Source organism: Cervus canadensis, chromosome 28 (assembly GCF_019320065.1).
Source record: "Cervus canadensis isolate Bull #8, Minnesota chromosome 28, ASM1932006v1, whole genome shotgun sequence".
NCBI classification, from domain to species: Eukaryota; Metazoa; Chordata; class Mammalia; order Artiodactyla; family Cervidae; genus Cervus; species Cervus canadensis.
This window is the reverse complement of record NC_057413.1, coordinates 29504853-29524377: the sequence shown is the minus strand read 5'-3', so window position 1 is coordinate 29524377 and position 19525 is coordinate 29504853. Positions and strand designations below refer to the sequence as shown.

At 39.7% G+C, this 19525-nt stretch overlaps 1 long non-coding RNA gene across 1 annotated transcript; it reads right to left on the bottom strand.

Annotated features, from left to right (window-relative positions):
- Window positions 1-279: 279 nt before the first annotated feature.
- On the bottom strand, window positions 280-18480 carry LOC122430156. The gene is made up of 3 exons (XR_006266246.1): window positions 18382-18480; window positions 7876-7881; window positions 280-313 (listed from the first exon to the last, which is right to left on the bottom strand). It is a non-coding gene; the product is annotated as an uncharacterized LOC122430156 (long non-coding RNA).
- Between the last annotated feature and the right edge of the window lie 1045 nt (window positions 18481-19525).

Below are 19525 nucleotides of genomic sequence, written 5' to 3'. Positions count from 1 at the left end.
TCAGTTGCTCAGTCGTGTCCAACTGTTTGTGACCCCATAAATCGCAGCACGCCAGGCCTCCCTGTCCAAACTCATGTCCATCGAGTCGGTGATGCCATCCAGCTATCTCATTCTCGGTCGTCCCCTTCTCCTCCTGCCCCCAATCCCTCCCAGCATCAGGGTCTTTTCCAATGAGTCAACTCTGCGCATGAGGTGGCCAAAGTACTGGAGTTTCAGCTTCAGCGTCAGTCCTTCCAATGAACACCCAGGACTGATCTCCTTTAGGATGGACGGGCTGGATCTCCTTGCAGTCCAAGGGACTCTGAAGAGTCTTCTCCAACACCACAGTTGAAAAGCATCAATTTTTCGGCGCTCAGCTTTCTTCACAGCCCAACTCTCACATCCATACATGACCACTGGAAGGTCTAGGGTAAACACATGGTGCATTAACATAGCTTAAGACAAACATTTCCATAAGAAAAATGCATTGGTTAGCTTAAGGTTTGAGAAAAGTTAAGTTCAGGTAGAGCTAGGTGTCATCATAGCAATGAATTTTAAAAGAAACCTCTTTCTTAATTTGTAGAGAGTAGGGGGAAAAAATCTAACACTTGTTTGTTTCCTCCTGCCGCTTAAGAGAGAGAGAGAAAACTGAGAGAATAGTGTTGAAACAAGCATACTATCTAGGGTGAAACAGATCACCAGCCCAGGTTGGATGCATGAGACAAGTGCTCAGGGCTGGTGCACTGGGAAGACCCAGAGGGATGGGATGCAGAGGGAGGCGGGAGTGGGGATCGGGATGGGGAACACATGTAAATCCATGGCTGATTCATGTCAATGTATGGCAAAAACCACTACAATATTGTAAAGTCATTAGCCTTTAACTAATAAAAACAAATGAAAAAAAAAATAATAAAATAAATTGAGAAAGGGAAAGCAAAAAAGAGAGAGAGAGAGAGAGAGAAAATGTCTGACACTTCCAGCCTATTTCCTCCGTTTAGAGACCCCTGGGCCTTCCTTCCTGTTACCCTCTCACTGGGTAGACAGAAGGAAGAAAAAGATTATAATGTGATAGAAACCAAAAAAATACAGGAGTATTTCTTTTGTTATTGAAGTATAGTTGATTTACAATGTTGTGTTCATTTCTGGTGTACAACAAAGTGATTTACTTATGTGTGTGTGTGTGTGTGTGTGTATACATATTTTTAATATTCTTTCCCATTATGGTTTATTATAGGATACCAAATATTATTCCCTGTGCTATACAGTGAAGTTTTGTTTATCTATTATATATACAGTAGTTTGTATCTACTAATCCCAAACTCCTAAGTTATTCCCCCTCCACCTCCTTTCCCCTTTGGTAACCATACTTTTATTTTCTATGCCTGTAAATCTGTTTCTGTTTCATAAATAAGTTCATTTGCGTCATATTTTTGACACAAAAATGATTGCTGGGAAAGACTGAAAGCAGGAGGAGAAGGGGAGGACAGAGGATGAGATGGTTGGATGGCATCACTGACTCGATGCACGTGAGTTTGAGTAAACTCCGGGAATTGGTGATGGACAGGGAGGCCTGGCGTGCTGCAGTCCATGGAGTTGCAAAGAGTCAGACACGAATGAGCGATTGAATTGACTGAACTGAACTGTGTCATATTTTAGATTCCACAGATAAGTGATATGATACGGTATTTGTCTGACTCTACTTGGTATGATAATCTCTAGATCCCTCCATTTTGCTGCAAATGGCACTATTTCATTCTTTTTTATGGCTGAATAGTATTCCACTGTGTATTTATACCACATGTTCTTTATCCATTCATCTATCAATAGACATTTACATTGCTTCCACATCTTGGCTATTATAAATAATGCTGTTATGAACAGAGAGGTGCATGGATCTTTTTGAATTAGTCTTCTCCAGATATATGCCTGTTGTAGCCACGCGTTCCGGGAAACAAACTCACTCAGAAGGACAATGCAGATAGTGGAGTGCAGTTTATTACACCGGTGGGCCCAAGGCAGAGTCTCCTCTTAGCCAAGGACCCTGACCAGTTTTTCTGAAAACCTTACATACCCTAAGTGTACGTGCCCAAACCCACCTCCCCAAATTCCCTGAAACTAGTCTAAACAGAGGAAAAGAAAGATACAATCAAAGTTAACCCATGATTCATATGCTTTAAGCCTAGGTAGTTAACAGTAGACAATTATCAATAGGCCTGTGGTCATACCCCAATAAGCATAATAGAATTTATGAATCTATTTGGTTACACGGATAATTAGGGTGTTCGTTTAGGCAACAGAGAGTCTAGGTATGAGCCCTGGGGCTCTTCCATCCAGGGGGCCTGATTTTCCAGTTGGTATGTCGTTTCCATAGATACTGGGCATAGAGCTCAAAGTCCACAGGCCGGCCCAAGATCGAATCCTGCTTTCAAGATGGAGCCTATTCTGTCTGTTTCCTCCTTCATGCGCATGAGTGGGATTGCTGGATCATATGGCAACTCTAGTTTTAGTTTTCCAGGAACCTCCAACCTTCTTTCCATAGTGGCTACACCAAAATCACATTCCCATTAACAGTGCAGGGGTTTCCCTTTTCTCCACACTTTCTTGAATATAGTGGTATTAATTTAGGAAATAAAAGCATGAGAGAAGCACTGAACCCAAACTTTATAAAATGTTTGATTTTGTAAGGGAAAATTCTTATTCTGATCACCTGATTTGGGAATATTTATATCTCTTAAGTGAACATAATCACATCAATTTATTCACAATAGTATTTTTGTAGCTATTGCTAGCAAAAGTCTTAGACAAAATGGCAAATAGAAAAAAACAAAAATAGTAGAGATTTCTCATTTTGTTTTGCTTCTTCATAGACATTTGAAGCTATGAGGCTCTCTTTTTTCCCCACTGAGTAGAAAAGGAATATAAAACCAAATATTGTACTTTGGGACTCTAAAAGAAAAGCAAATAATTAATATAACTAAGTGATTCTGCTAAAAACAGAGGCATGGCAATTAGAAAAAAGTTTTAAAACTCACTATTTTCCCTATAAAAGTCAAACAATTTCATTTGGGATGATGTATCTTAAGAGAGGTTCTCCCACAAGCAGACCCTGAGACGAGAACTTGAGGGTAAGTAGTTTATTTGTAATGAGACCTTAGGAAGCCCCAGTACAGGCAAGGCAAAGTGAACCCAGGAAGGAAAGGCGGACAATAAAGGGCATGCCAATGAACCAGTTACTGCTCTTGCTGGCTGGGTGTCAATTCCGTCAGGGACCTCTGGGAGAAGCTATGAAATCACCTCATACTTATCCCACCTAAGGAAGCCAAGGTTTTTATCCTCCCATCCCCATCATCATTGATGAAGGCTGCTTCTAGGGGCCTTGCTGCCCTGAACTCCCAGCCTAACAGACGGAGCACACAACCGTCCACCCCTGCTCCAAAGTATCACAGGTGCTTACATAAAGAGGCTGGGAACGTGTTCGGCCCCTGTGACTGTCTGTGTGTCTGTGTTAATTATCTCAAGAGCTATTTCAAGTACTTACACTTTTTTTTACAATAAACACTTTACCTCCAGCAAGACCTCCAAAAACTCTTAATTGACAAGTTACTTTAATGCCCTTAATTAAAGCTCTATTGGACCAGAAACGAATTAAATAGCTGTTGAGAGAAGATAATAAATAAATGGTTTATTTTATTTAATTATCCATGTTAATTCTTCATTCCCTAGGAAATGTGACTTGCTAGATTACCCCTTAATTTTTTTTTCCATACTGAGAACAATATGCTAGATTTAAATATCAGTCTTTCACCTCAGTTAAATGTATAGCTATTCAGTATCAAGAAATAACTGTGAGGGGAAAAAAAGAAGCTGTGTGAATTTAGATAGCTTATTAAACACAAATCAAATCAAAATTTACCTGGGATGTCTTTTTTCTTCTGCTTTTATCTCCTGCTGCATTTCTTATGTCTACTATTGCTCGTACTTTTAAATACCACTTAACAACAGTTCTAATGCCTTTCTTTAAGAAAAAACATCAACATTCTACAGCTAAAATGTCCCTCAGGACTCATCCAAAACTTTACCACTGAATTAATAATGACAAACCAATTTAAAAACTTTATTATTTCAGTTGCAACAACATTTTGGCCCTATATTTTTTTCTTTTGGCAAATAAGAAATCAACCATGCTCTCATCTTTGGATCTGAAAGGCCCTGAGCTTCTGTTTGACTTTTTTTTTTTAACCATTCCAACTGTGACAGGCAGAGTTGATGATGGCAGTAAACAAATATTGAACTTCTTTTCAAGTGTCTCCTTCCCAAAGGACTCTTTTTTTTTTTTAATGAAATTGAGCAATCTGGGAAGTTTGTCCTTTGAAGACTTCCTCCTTTGGAAAAGCGCACCAGTGAAATTCAGCAAGGAATTAAGTCTTCCCTTAAGGAAGGAAGTCATTCTACCGCCAGCAAAGCTAGAGATATCACTTTTGTGACTGAGCCACAGGAAAATTAAAATTGCCCTTACCAATCTGAAGATTATCAGGTGCAAGAAAAATACACTTTATCCATTTTTTAAAATAGGCATACAATCATATAGGTTAAAGATGATTTCTCGGGTCCAAGGAAAAATTTCATTTACATGGCACTCATCAAAAGGTGAGTTTTCAAAGTTAGTTAATCAGGAATCATACTTAATACAATAATTTTCTTAGCAGTGAAACATTATGGTATATTTGGCAGTACTATTAAGAGGATAATTTGGCGACCTCTTCACTGAAAATGGCTCCTCTTGAAAACCTCATAAGATTTTTTTGCATATTCAAATTTCATTTATATGCAAAGAATTACTCTAGAGAAATATATCACTAACTTTTCAGTGCTGGAGTCAATAAAATCTAGCTATGACAGGCAGAGTTTAAGGAGGAAAGGTAAAATACAGTAGAAGTCCATTTTGTTAGAACCACTGTTTACCTATCTAGAATCCATTCTCCCCTTCATTCTGACGAATGCTGTACAGGCAATTTGCCAACTAAAATCAATATTTTTCAGCCTGCCTTGCAGCAGTGATGGTGACACATTTCTGGACAATAATATATAAGCCATACTCTGCCAGAGGCTTCTAGAAATGCCTTGTATTACTGAGATAAGCACTTTTTGTTCCTTCCTTTTTATGCTTGTAACGTGGTCTGGACCTGAAGCAACTATCCCAGATGGAGCTAATAGTAAAGAATCTGCCTGCCAATGCAGGATACGCAAGAGACAGAAAATTTGACCCCTGGGTTGGGAAGATCCCCTCGGAGTAGAAAATGGCAACCCATTCCAGTGTTCTTGCCTAGAAAATTCCATTGACAAAGGGGCCTGGCTGGCTACAGTCCATGGGGTCGCAAAGAGTCGGACATGACTGAGCATGTGCTCTCACATACACGTCATGGAACCAAAAGTACAAGGGCCACACACCCAAGATGATGGGGCATAAAAATACAGGATGACTGAGACATGCATGAGTGATCTCAAGGGACTGCTACCTCAGACCTCAGTAACCACTAGCCTCAATACTTCTTACATCATACAAAAAACTCATTCCTTTTTGGCTAAGCCACTAGCATCTGGTCCCATGACTTCATGGCAAAAAAGAAGGGGGAAAAGTAGAATCAGTGACAGATTTTACTTTCTTGGGTTCCAAAATCACTGCAGACAGTGACCGCAGCCATGAAATTAAAGGATGCTTGTTCCTGGGAAGGAAAGTTATGACAAATCTAGAAAGCATATTAAAAAGCAGAGACATCACTTTGCTGACAAAGGTCCATATAGTCAAAGCTATGACTTTTCCAGTAGTCACGTGCAGATGTGAGAGTTGGACCATAAAGAAGGCTCAGTGCCGAAAATTTGATGGTTTCGAACTGTGGTACTGAAGAAGCTTCTTGAGAGTCCCTCAGACAGCAAGGAGATCAAACCAGTCAATCCTAAAGGAAATCAACCCTGAATATTCATTGGAAGGACTGATGCTGAAGCTCCAATATTCTGGCCACCTGATTCAAAGATCCAATTAACTGGAAAAGACCCTGATGATGGGAAAGAGTGAAGGCAAGATAAGGATAGGGCAGCAGAGAATGAAATGATTAGATAGCATGACCAACTCAGTGGACATAAGTTTGAAAAACTCCAGGAGATAGTGAAGGACAGGGAAGCCTTAAGTGCTGTAGCCCATGGGGTCTCAAAGAGTCAGAGACGACTGAGTAACTGAACAACAACAAAAACGTTAGTCAGGTTTCTGTTACATCATGCCAGATGCAATCCCTAGTGCACAGTCATATTTAATGTAACTACCAAAAAGAATTGCAGCAAACTACTTGAATGAGGACAGCTATTTATTCGAACATTTATCATGGGTCTTAAGTGATACTGGTAGAAGAAAACTTTACACCTGAGAAAATCATGAGCTTCTGAAATGGTATTCTCCTCTGATTTCTGTACAGAATGTGAGAAAATCTAATATGCAATAAATAAAGTAGGATAAGTGAATGTAAAATTTAAAATGTCACTCAGCCAGGGCCTAAGACACATTTGCTACAGAGTCAAAGAAGAGGCTTCCTGATGAAGCATCTTAAATGATCTTGGCTTACCTTCCTCCCCTTCTTTTTCATAAAATGACTCTTCAGTTAATTATATTACTCCTTCTCAACAAACACAGGACAACCATCTGTATCTCAGAAGCTCTGAAAGTTAGGACAGACTTTCTGTCCTAACATTAATAATATATAATATATTATATATAATAATAATAAAATGTTCTGTCCTAACATTAATAATACACGTGCTTCTTGAAAGTTCTAGGAATGGTCATAGTTGATGACAGCTCTAGAGAAAGTAGCTCAACTTTCCAAATAGTCAGATGGATCTGTTATGAGCTCTATTTCTCAGCTGGATTGGAATTGGCAAATCTTAACTGCGTTTGCAAACAACCTCCTTTAAGTCTTTTTTAAAACTTCCCTAATTCTGTCAGTTCTGCAAAGTCGATGCTTAGAAACTGTTTCACTTCATAAACAAAAACCTAACCATTTATAGGTAGACACATCTCTTTTGAACCATTAAGTCAGTCTTACCCAAATGCAGAGTTGTACATATTCATATAATCAATTAAAATATCAAATGAACTTAGGAACTATTTGAGTCATTTTATCTGTAGGTTCTTTGCTTTGATAATTCTAAAGAAAGAAACAGCACAGTTTAAATGGAGGTCTCAGCCAACTATACAGGGATTTCTGTATTCAGAGACCTTCAAAGTTTTCTTAAATTGAGGTAAAGGGTAAGGCTTTACCACTACATTTTCTATTATTGATAATTATTAATAGTAATTGGAAGTGGGTTGCCCCTGAAGAGGAAAACTATTCTTAAATGAGTCATTTGTCATCAACTATGATAATTCTGGTGTTTTCCTGGTGGCTCAGAAGGTAAAGAATCTGCCTGCAATGCAGGAGACCCAGGTGCATTCCCTGGGTCAGGAAGATCCCCTGGAGGAGAGCATGGCAACCCACTCCAGTATTCTTGCCTGGAGAATCCCACGGACAGAGGAGCCTAGAGTCACAAAGAGCTGGAGACGACTAAAGGGACTTAGCATTCACGCACCCATGGTAATTCTGAGGAACAGCAGCAGCCGACACTCGCCTTAATCAGGGGCATGAGTATATCAACTTGGAGGGTCTGGACAATGCACCTCTGAGACCTTCTCATCAATTGAAGACTTCTGGGAAACTCTTATATGAGATATGGTTCTCATCACACTCGGTGCCCATACTATAAACCCCACACCCAGACACACACTCTTGTCAATTTTACAACTTATTCTTTCCAAGACCATTTGACCAACCTATTAGTTTCTGCCCTTGAATCACTGTAGATTCGTACCTCAAGCTCTCTTCCAACCTGAAGTAAATAAGCAAAGGCACAACCCAAAACACTATCCATTTAAAGGACTTCTCTTACTATTTTCAGAACCAACCCTGCTAACCAACTGTGCGGATAACATGTAAAAACTAGTCCTTACTTTTCCACAGCTACAGGTGAAGGGAAAAACAAAGACCTAGACACCAAGGTGCACAGATCTAGTCACTTCTTTCTCCAGCTCACTCTGAATGGGAATAAGAGAGAATTTCTTAAAAGTAGACACATGCAGTGGGAAGCTGACGTGTCCAAAATATATGTATGTAAATGATATTTGTGACTAAATAATGCACCAGAAGATATGAAAATAATTTTCTTTTCAAGAATCTGTTACTTAATATTCTGTGTAAAAAAAAAAAAAAACTTTTTTGCATAGACCATGAAAAAGAAAATTTCAGCCTTGTTTCTGAATACAAGCCAGTGAAGTCAGTTAGATTTTATAAAACTGTAGAGCTGAAATTTTTCTTCACTGTGTTCTAAGTGCTACAGTGCTGAAGAGGATAAGGGGAAGGAGGATGAAGAACAACCTGGTCCAGTATTTCATCCTTTTTGGCAAAGGTCCAACCACACAGCAGAGATTAAAAGTAACATTTAGAACTCTGGGAATTAAACTTCACCAGTACAATGCCACAACGATCTGCTATAACCAAGCCCTGCTAGCAATTACCTTTGTCGAGAGATCACTGAATTTCCCCTGGGAAACCTTGAAAGAGGAAACCGTGAAGCAGAGGATGAGAGTTATCCACAAGATAGCATTTAAATGCCAAAGAAAGGGCATTTAAAAACTGTGGCTCTGGGAGCTTCCCTGGTGGCTCAGTGGTAAAGAATCCACCTGCCAATACCAGAAACACGGGCTGGATCCCTGACCCAGGAAGATCCCACATGTTGCGGAGCAACCAGACCCATACATCACCACTACTGAGCCTGTGCTCTAGATCCCAGGAGCTGCAACTACTGAAGCCCGCACTCCCTAGAGCCCACGCCCCGCAACAAGAGAAGCCACAGCAATGAGAAGCCTGCACACCACAGCCGGAGAGCAGCCCCTGTTTTTCACAACTAGAGAAAAGCCCACACAACAATGAAGACCCAGCACAGCCAAAAATAAATAAATAAATAATTTTTAATTAAAAAAAAAACTGTGGCACTGGAAAGCAAGTCCATTGTTGAGGGGGAAAGCAAGTTTACAAAATGCAGTATTTAACATGAACCCATTTATTTACAAATATATAATACCTAGGAATAGGTAAAATATATCTATATAAATATAACACACAGAAGAAAAGTCTGAAAACAAATACAAAATAATGCTTTGAGAAGAGCATGATTCTCTTTTCCTTCTTTCTGATTATCTTACTTTCTAAGATTTATTATATATAGATAGAACTTTTGAAATTTTCAAAGTTATGTTTAAACAGTTATGGATAGGCTGATGAACTAGCCCGTGGACACAAAGGCTTGCACCATGGACAGCTCTAGTAATACACAGCATTAAACCAATCAACGCTTATCATCTCTTCCCCTCAGTAAACTCTGAGCAACTTGAGGTCAGGGAGAGGGGTCAGATACTTCTGGGTACCCAATTCTAAATGAAGAGGTGTATGTCTTTAATTACATGGAAGTAGTAATCAAGCTTAACTCTTATAACAACTCCGTAATTGTCACTCTGCCCAATTTTACAGATGAGAAATTGCGCTTAAAGATATTAGGTAGCATGTTCTTCAGTTAAAAGCACAAGACCCAGGTGCACATCTGTTTGATCCCGAACTCATCTTGGTGTTAAAATTTCAAATCTGTTAAACGGAAGAGATAAAGGGAAAGGTATAAGCCATGTAGACCTGGAAGTTTAAAGTTACTAATGTAAAGCAAATTAAAAGAAGATAATATAAAATACACAATAAGCAAGGGTTTAAAATATGTATAGAAAATATGCATCTTATGAGCAAGAATGTTATCCCTGGCTGATATATCCATGTGGGAACTGAATTATTACCACTAAAGAAAGCTGTCACAGAGATTGCTGTCCTAAGGGCAGATACTTTTAGGTAATATCCAGGCTTATTCATCTTGGTTCCCCTGTATTTTATTAAGGTTAGTATCTCAATTTTTTAATGAAGGTCCCAGGTGATTTTTTTAGGGACAGAAACCTGTTTCTTTCATCTTACATCCTCTTTCATTTGGCAGCAATGCACCCCAGTGGTGCATGAAAGAAATAGCAATCAGAGGAGATTCATGATGATTCTAATGGATCACAAGAGACAGGCCCTTTGTTTCAATGCATTAGCAAAAATCATGGATGTAAAGCAGTCCCCCAGGTTTTCTGGAGTTTCTTAATAATTCAAAGTTATTCCATTAGTGTTATCTCTGGGGCATTATGCCTGACTTTTATGATAGCTTTAATCAAAGAAGATACACCCATGCGTAAATGCTGGGATATACTCAGAAAGTAGGTCAGGCTAAGGTTATCCAAAAGCGTAGATGAAGTAGTTGATTTTCTCTTTGGGACTTAGAATTAATTTTATAATACCAGTTACCATATTACTCAAGAATGTGGCTATGAATTAAAGAGCTCTAACAATATTGCAATTTACAGCTTCCTACTCTAAGCAGATAGTCCTAAATATGCCCTGACATTTTTTTTTTTTTTTTGTCTTCGACCAACATGTCTTGGCTGATGATAGAACCTCATTTTCATTGGAAGTTGGCTCTTCTTTTCTGGATGGGGGATTGTGAAAGACGTTGCATTAAGCCCATTTTATAGATGAGAAATCCAAGACAAGGAGATTTCATAATTTGTACAAGGGTATACAAAGAATGTTCAAACTACCACACAACTGCACTCATCTCACACGCTAGCAAAGTAATGCTCAAAATTTTCAAAGCCAGGCTTCAACAGTACATGAACCATGATCTTCCAGGTGTTCAAGCTGGATTTAGAAAAGACAGAGGAATCAGAGATCAAATTGCCAACATCCTTTGGATCATCGAAAAAGTGAGAGCTCCAGAAAAACATCTATTTCTGCTTTATTTACTATGCCAAAGCCTTTGACAGTGTGGATCACAACAAACTGTGGAAAATTCTTAAAGAGATGGGAATACCATACCACCTTACCTGCCTCCTAAGAAATCTGTATGCAGGTCAAGAAGCAAAAGTTAGAACTGGACATAGAACAACGGACCGGTTCCAAATTGGGAAAGCAGTATGTCAAGGATATATATCGTCACCCTGCTTATTTAACTTATATGCAGAGTACCTCATGCAAAATGCCGGGCTGGACGAAGCACAAGCTGGAATCAAGATTGCCAGGAGAAATATCAATAACCTCAGATATGCAGATGACACCACCTTTATGGCCCAAACCGAAGAAGAACTAGAGAACTTCTTGATGAAAGTGAAAGAGGAGAGTGAAAAAATTGGCTTAAAATGCAACATTCAAAAAAACGAAGACCATGGCATCCAGTCCCATCACTTTATGGCAAATAGGTGGAGAAATAATGGAAACAGTGAGAGACTTCATTTTGGGGGGCTCCAAAATCACTGCAGATGGTGACTTCAGCCATGAAATTAAAAGACACTTGCTCCTTGGAAGAAAAGCTATGACCAACCTAGACAGCACATAAAAAGCAGAGACATTACTTTGCCAACAACGGTCCGTCTAGTCAAAGATACAGTTTTTCCAGTTGTCATGTATGGATGTGAAAGTTGGACCATAAAGAAAGATGAGCGTCAAAGAATTGATGCTTTTGAACTGTGGTGTTGGGGAAGACTCTTGAGAGTCCCTTGGACTGCAAGGAGATCAAACCAGTCCATCCCAAAGGAAATCAGTCCTGAATATTCATTGGAAGGACTGATGCTGAAGCTGAAACTCCAATACTTTGGCCACCTAATTCAAAGAACTGACTGATTGGAAAAGACCCTCATTGGAAAAATTGAAGGCAAGAGGAAGAGATTACAGAGGATGAGACGATAGGATGGCACCACCGACTGAATGGACATGAGTCTGAGCAAGCTCCCGGAATTGGTGATGAACAGGGAAGCCTGGTGTGCTGCAGTCCATGCGGTCGCAAAGAGTCAGACATGACTGAGCAACTGAACTGAACTGAACGGATACATTAGCATCCTAGGATTCTAAACGAGGAAGCCTGGCTTCAAGTTTGTATTTTTTTTTAATTTATGACTCTTCATTTTATTTTTTGGTCACACTGTGCACCATGTAGAATCCTAGTTCCCCAACCAGGTATTGAAACCATGCCCCCTGCAGTGGAAGCTTGGAGTCTAACCATTGGACCGCCAGGGAAGTCCCTGCCCTGACTTTGAAATAAGTCGTAAATTATGAAGGTTGGGATGAAAAGTGAGAGAATCCAGGTTATTCATTCCCTGAATGTTTTTCAAGTACAGGGTAAAGAAAACTGTGCCATTCAAAGAATGGAACTTGATATTTTTTCCTACATCATGAATTGCATGGACAGTGACATTAGAAGTACCACCTATAGTATTTAACAAATGTGAATGGCTTGATGTCATGACAGACATTCCAGAGTAAAACAAATATCTTGGATTCTTATGATATGTATCTACACAAAAGAGTACACCTTTTCACTTCTTTTATTTTTTACCAAATCTCTCATTTCTTATCTATATCTTCAAAGCCTTTAATCCTTACAAGGAGCACAAAATAAATGTGTCTGGTAGAACTTGATAAATATCAAGTTCTATCCCTGGGTCAGGAAGATCCCCTGGAGGAGGAGATGGCACCCCACTCCAGCAGCCTTGCCTGGAGAATCCCAAGGACAGAGGAACCTGGCAGACTACAGTCCATAGGGTCATAAAGAGTCAGATATGACTGAGCTTCTGCACAAACACACAAGATCAAAAAGGTCTACCCGAATGAGACAAAAAGAGGTGATTTCTCCTAAGAAATCTTTTTTTGTGAGACAGTAATAAAGCACAAACTAAACTGATATTCGAAGCACTCTGCTGGGCTCAGGGTATCAAAGATAATAAATAGCTTCTTCTCAGAGGAACCTATTGTCTATAGAGAACACAGACCATAATAGACAAATATAAAATTTTGAGATAGGTATGCTGATGGAGATATGCACATGTATTTTATGTTCAGTAGGAGGTGACTGCTAACTCAGGATACTGGGGTGCTGGAAGGGCTTCCTGAATATCTGCTGGAGCTGAGATCAAGTTCTATAGGTTTTAACAAAGCAAAGGGGTGGGTGTAGAGAGAAGGAGAGGAGGGAAATACATGCTGGAGAGACGGGGTTATATGAATGAAAACAAAACAGTGAGAAAATGCAATGGTGAACAATGAAAAACTTTAAAATGACAGACAATAAATTACAGAGCAGAGAAAGAAGAGATATGAAGAGGATACAGTCAAGCAGTGGGTAGATGACAGATGAGAATATTGGTACATGAATGAGTTAATCCTTGGGGAGTTGTTATTATTCAGTCACTCAGTCGTGTCTGACTCTTTGAGACCCCAGGGACTGCAGCACACCAGGCCTCCCTGTCCATCACCATCTTTCAGAGCTTGCTCAAACTCATGTCCATTGAGTCAGTGACACCACTCAACAATCTCATCTTCTGTAGTCCCCTTCTCCTCTTGCCTTCAACCTTCCAGCATTAGGGTCTTTTCTAAAGAATCAGCTCTTTGTATCAGGTGGCCAAAGTACTGGAGCTTCAGCTTTAGCATCAGTCCTTCCAAAGAATATTCAGGATTGATTTCCTTTAGGACTGACTGGTTTGATCTCCTTGCAGTCCAAGGGACTCTCAAGGATCTTCTCCAAGACCACAGTTCAAAAGCATCAATTTTTCAGTGCTCAGCCTTCTTTATAGTCCAACTCTCACATCCATACATGCCTACTGGAAAAACCTTAGCTTTGACTATACAGACCTTTGTTGGCAAAGTAATGTCTCCACTTTTTAATATGCTGTTTAGGTTTGTCACAATTTTTCTTCCAAGGAGCAAGCAAATTTTATTTTCAAATCCTTCGGGTGTTACTGAAAGGTTTAAAGCTATCAAGTGGTATTGTGCATGCTAAGTCACTTCAGTTGTGTCTGAGTCTATGCAACCCTAAGGACTACAGCCCACTAGGCTCCTCTGTCCATGGTATTCTGGGATTCTCCAGGCAAGAATACTGGAATGGGATGTCATGCCCTCCTCCAGGGGATCTTCCCCACCCAGGGATCGAACCTGTGTCTCTGATATCTACCTGTCTTGGCAGACAGGTTCTTCATCCCTAGCACCACCTGAGAAGCCCAAGTGGTATTACCAAAGCTGAATTTCTTTTATTTACTTATTTATTTATATTGAAATGCAGTTCATGTACAATATCATGTTAGTATCAGGTGTGATAATTATGACTTGACATTTGCTCTCATTCTCTAGCTCTTTTAAGAAATAATGATTACCTTCCTAGCACTTTTTCATCCTTCCAGATATCTCACACTTTCATTCAGCTACAAGATACCAAAAGCTCCAAAGACATCACAGTGCACACACAGAATACAGATAAATTGAAATCATATATGATGAAATGATGAAATGCACCATTTCTATATTCAAATATTCTTTCCACAGATGTCCCAATCTCTTACTGCTCAGCCTAGACTCTGGTGCTGTGAATACTGACTGCTACGTTCTTCTTAGGAAGATAATCCAATTAAATCTTACTTCACAATGGCACCTGCTTCATCCTTGGGGGTGATATCACACAGGCTGAAGATCATTAGATTTTGGATTCTTCACTAGTAAGAAGTCTCATAATAAGAAACGTTCACATATATTTTTCCTACCCCAAAATCATACCTTAAGGGGGTACTGTGTAGACTCACTTGAGATCTTTTGTGTGTGTGTTCCCCACACTGTCTTAAATAAACTACTCATTCAATCCTCACAACATCTCTGTGATACATTTTTATTATATTTTTCACAAAAAGTAAACCAAAGAAAGTTGCCAAATTTATCCAAGGATCTGTAACTAGTTAGTGATGAAGGAAGACCCAGGGAGTCCAGAACCAGCTAATGAAAGGCAGAACCCAACATAAAACTCAAGTTCCTGACTTGCAAACGAGTGTCACCACCAGTGGGCAGCAACAGCAGGCTCAGATAAATATCCAATCCCTTGACAGACTTACAAATTTAACATCTCCAACGAGCACTCCTGACATTGATTGAAAGTGACATCTCAACCCTGAGGGGGCACTGTCTTTCCTCTCTGGAATCCAAATGCTCTGAAGTATGGAAACGATCAACCACGGAGTGTATCTGGAGAACTCCTATGCTTACGCCCCAGACTGCACTACCCCCGGCTCCCTCAGGGAGAAATACCCAGGCCCACCTGCTAACAAACATGCATTCTTTCCCTTTTCAGGGTTTTCATTCTGAAAATATTTTCAGTCACCTCAGGAATGCTTACATATGTAGCCTAGAGAACACTTTCGCTCCAGTAACCTTGGCTGTATCATATGGTAACTTGTATGTGTATTTTTTTCTCATAGAATCAGAGCAGCAGTCCCTCTGCACCATACCTGATATTCAAGCTTCCTAAGTTCTTACTGAATCAGTTTCACCATTCTTTTTCTTCCCCCATGGGTGAGGGGAGATGACATGCAAAGCACATACAGGTGTTAAGAGTGTTCTAGCATTGTCTCACCAGTTTCCACAACCTGGTACATAGTACGGCTTCATACATATCAACTGAATGAAGTTTTAAAATTAATAAATGCATATGAGAATAAAGGAAATTTTCTCCTTTCTAAAATTTACCTTTACTTTGTTCAAGGTATATGTCACCATGTGGTTATATGAAAGTTATTATCATATGTATTATTTTGTAACTAGACTTTATACCCTAAAAAGGAAAAATTCTACATTTTTTTGTGTACCCTCATACACACACACCAAGAAATCCTATGCAGCTGATGTCAAACAATGTCTCTTAAATAAATGAGGAGGGAAAAGGGAAACTGTCTCAAGTTAAGCGGAGAAAAGCTAACTAAGGTTTCACATGTTTCCTTTCCCGGGAATATTTGAACTGAAAAGAGTATCACTGAAGAGTTATGCCTGATAAGCTAATGTGGATTCACAGAGTTCACAAACCACTTTTATCTTTTTTCAAATTCCATTCCATAAACAGGCTCCTCCTATTGGCCTGAACATAAATGGCTCTCTTTGTAAAAGAAAAGAAAAAAAAAAAAAAACACTGCAAATGACCTTAGGAGATTTTTGTCAGTCTCCTGCTTCCCTATTCTTCATGTCAAAATGTGATGGTACCCATAAACGCCAGCATTTGTCCTCTGAGGGTGCTTTGATCAACATCCCCCAGCTCTCACTACCAGCTTCCTGGACCAATTCAAGATGCCCCTGTTCCATCTTAATAATGGAATCCTCATTCAATGCTCTTCCAGCAAGAATCAGACACATTTCCTCTGTTAAATAAACATATATTCAATCATTTTAAATTTCCAAGAAAAACAAATGCAGGGTTTGATTTAAAATATGAGACACGATTATCCTACATTCCTCTGTAATCAGAGAATGAGCTCATTCACTCTGAACAGCACACCAGGAGTCAGGCGGGATGTTAAATACCATCATCCTGTCACCAAAAGATGAATGTGTCCAATTATCAGTGGCGCCTTGCCCTCGGTAGAGTATAAACTAAAAGGTAACAGACGAGAGCTCCTTAGCTCCAGGGCCAGGGTTTTGTGACCCAAAACTCAAAAGCGAATTCTGCTCAGCACAATATAAGATGTCCAGCTTTCTTGCTACTGCTCCGGGAAGGCTTCACTGTGTTAAATCACGGCACTTAAGGCAATCCATTCACAAGTATGCACTGACACCTCGATTTCTGATTTCCCCTTGTGCTGGAAGAGCTTAGGTTTGTACCTCCCTCTGACTTGCCTTCCAAATCCCTCACTGGAGATAGCGAGGGTCTCCACACTCCCTTCACCACTCCACGTGGGTATGTGGATCGAGAGCGGAAAGATACTATAAAGGGGAAGAATTAATACAGAAGCATGGAAACTCATTGGGGATAAAAGGGCGACCTCTGACTTTCCTGAGATGGATTGTAGCTATCCTCACCCAGCAGCAGGCAATGGCTTTGAAAATAAAAGTAGAAAGAGAAGCTCTTTAGCACTAGAAATATATTCATGCCACCAAAAGTAGCCCTCAGTGCTACCATTGGCATCCCATAATTTAGTCTGTAAACCTTCTTCGTGCCTACATCGTTAGCCCAGAGGCACAGAAGAGGCTGCACGTCAAAGAGAAAATGCAAGACAGGGTGTGATTCAGTTCACCTTATGAAATCAAACGTCTTTGCCCTTTCAGAGTATAATTCCGTATACACTTATAAATGTGAATACACAACACAAAATAATGACTTCCAAAATGTGGTTGTTTTATGGAATGTTAAAATGAACATTTGTCATTTTGGAGATATCTAATATGCAAATTTTTTCTCTGTTTGAGGGGGATCTCAAAGTAGAGGTGGGATTCCATCTCTCATTATCTGAAAAAAAGGAAAAAACTGTCCTTCCCAGCTCTCTGAAAGTTGGGCATGGGTGTCAGACATAACCTTAGGCAGTACAAGTACCAATTGAATTTTTGAACTTTGAGAAATTAATACAAAAAACTTCAGAAGAAATTAAGACCTCAATAAGACACTGGAAAACAGAATCTACAATATATGAAAAGAATTGTACACCATGACCAACTAGCCTAACATCTGAAAATCAATCAGTGTAATACACCATATCAGTACAATAAAGGACAAAAGCCACATGGTCATCCCAACAGTTGCATAATAGATGCATTTCACAAAATCCAATACCACCTCATAAAAACAACAACAACAACTCTACAAACTAGGAATGGAAGGAAACTGTATCAAGCTGATAAATGGCATCATGGAAAAACTGACTTAACAGTGAAAGACTGAATACTTTTCCCCTAAGGATCAGGAATAAGATGAAGATGTGCACTCTGGTCACTTCTATTCAACATCATACTGAGATTGTAGTCATGGTAAGTAGGCATGAAAAATTAAATGAAGGGGAACTAGATTGGAAAAAAAACAAGCAAAACTGTCCCATTTTCAAATAACATGATATTGCATATGTCGTTCAGTGGTTAAGCAGGGTCTAACTCTTTGCAACCCCATGGACTGCAGCCCTCTGGGCTCCTCTGTCCTCCACTATCTCGCGGAGTTTGCTCAAACTCATGCCCATTGAGTTGGTGATGCCATCCAACCATCTCATCCTCTGCCGCCCCTTCTCCTTTTCTCTTCTATCTTTCCCAGCATCGGGTCTTTTCCAGTGAGTCAGCTCTTCCCATCATGTGGCCAAAGTATTGGAGCTTCAGCTTCAGCATCAGTCCTTTCAGTGAATACTCAGGGCTGACTTCCTTTAGAACTGACTGGTTTGATCTCCGTGCAGTCCAAGGGACTCTCCAGCACCACAATTTGAAAGCATCAATTCTTCAGCACTCAGCTTTCTTTATAGTTCAACTCTCACATCCACATATAACTTTGAACAACCACAGCTTTGTCTATGCAGATCTTCGTCAGCAAAGCGATGTCTTTGTTTTTTAATGTATTGTCCAGATTTGTCATAGCTTTCCTCCCAAGGAGCAGACATCTTTTAATCTCACGACTGTAGTCACCAATCCCAAAGATTTTGGAGCCCAAGAAAATAAAATCTGTCACTACTTCTACTTTTTATCCTATTTGCCATGAAGTGATGGGACCAGATGCCATGATCTCAGTTTTTGGAATGTTGAGCTTTAAGCCAGCTTTTTCACTCTCCTCTTTCACTTTCATCAAAAGGCTCTTTAGTTCTTTTTTGCTTTCTGCCATAAGGGTGGTGTCATCTGCATATCTGAGGTTATTGATATCCTGGAGGTCAGTCCAGTAACAACAGAACAAAGGATGCTCCTATGTGCAGGATGAAATTTTGGTTTTGACATAGCTTCAAATTTTGGTCCACTTTCTTAGTCTATTTCTTCCGCCCTCCCTTAAATTCAGTGATCTGTGGATCTCAGTAAATCCCATTTAGGCAGAATTGGTGTCTATTTTTCGGTAACCAAGAATCCTGACTGGTACTGGTATTATTGCTGCTTAGTTTTCCTCCTCTCCTAAAGATTTTTACTTAGGAAAGGAAAAGCCTTTATAATTCCTAAAATACATACTTTTAGCCATTTCTAAGTGCTATTGCTCTCCCAATGTTTAATTCATTTTCACAATTTAACCATATAACCTAATAATAACCTCAGAAGGCACATATTATTAATCCTATTTTTATATGTGAGAAAAGTGTTAGTCACTCAGCCGTGTCCGATTCTTTGCAACCTCGTGAACTGTAGCCCACCAGGCTCCTCTGTCCATGGAATTCTCCAGGCCAGAAAATTGGAGTGGGCAGCCTTTCCCTTCTCCACGGGATCTTCCTGACCCAGGGATCAAACCTGGGCCTCCTGCATTGCAGGCAGATTCTTTACCATCTGAGTTAAAAGAAGTTAAATGATTGTCTAAGAGAGGATAGACCTCAGGTGGAAATCTAGATCTGCTGAGCATGGATCCTGAGCAAGTTCTACTATAATAAGCT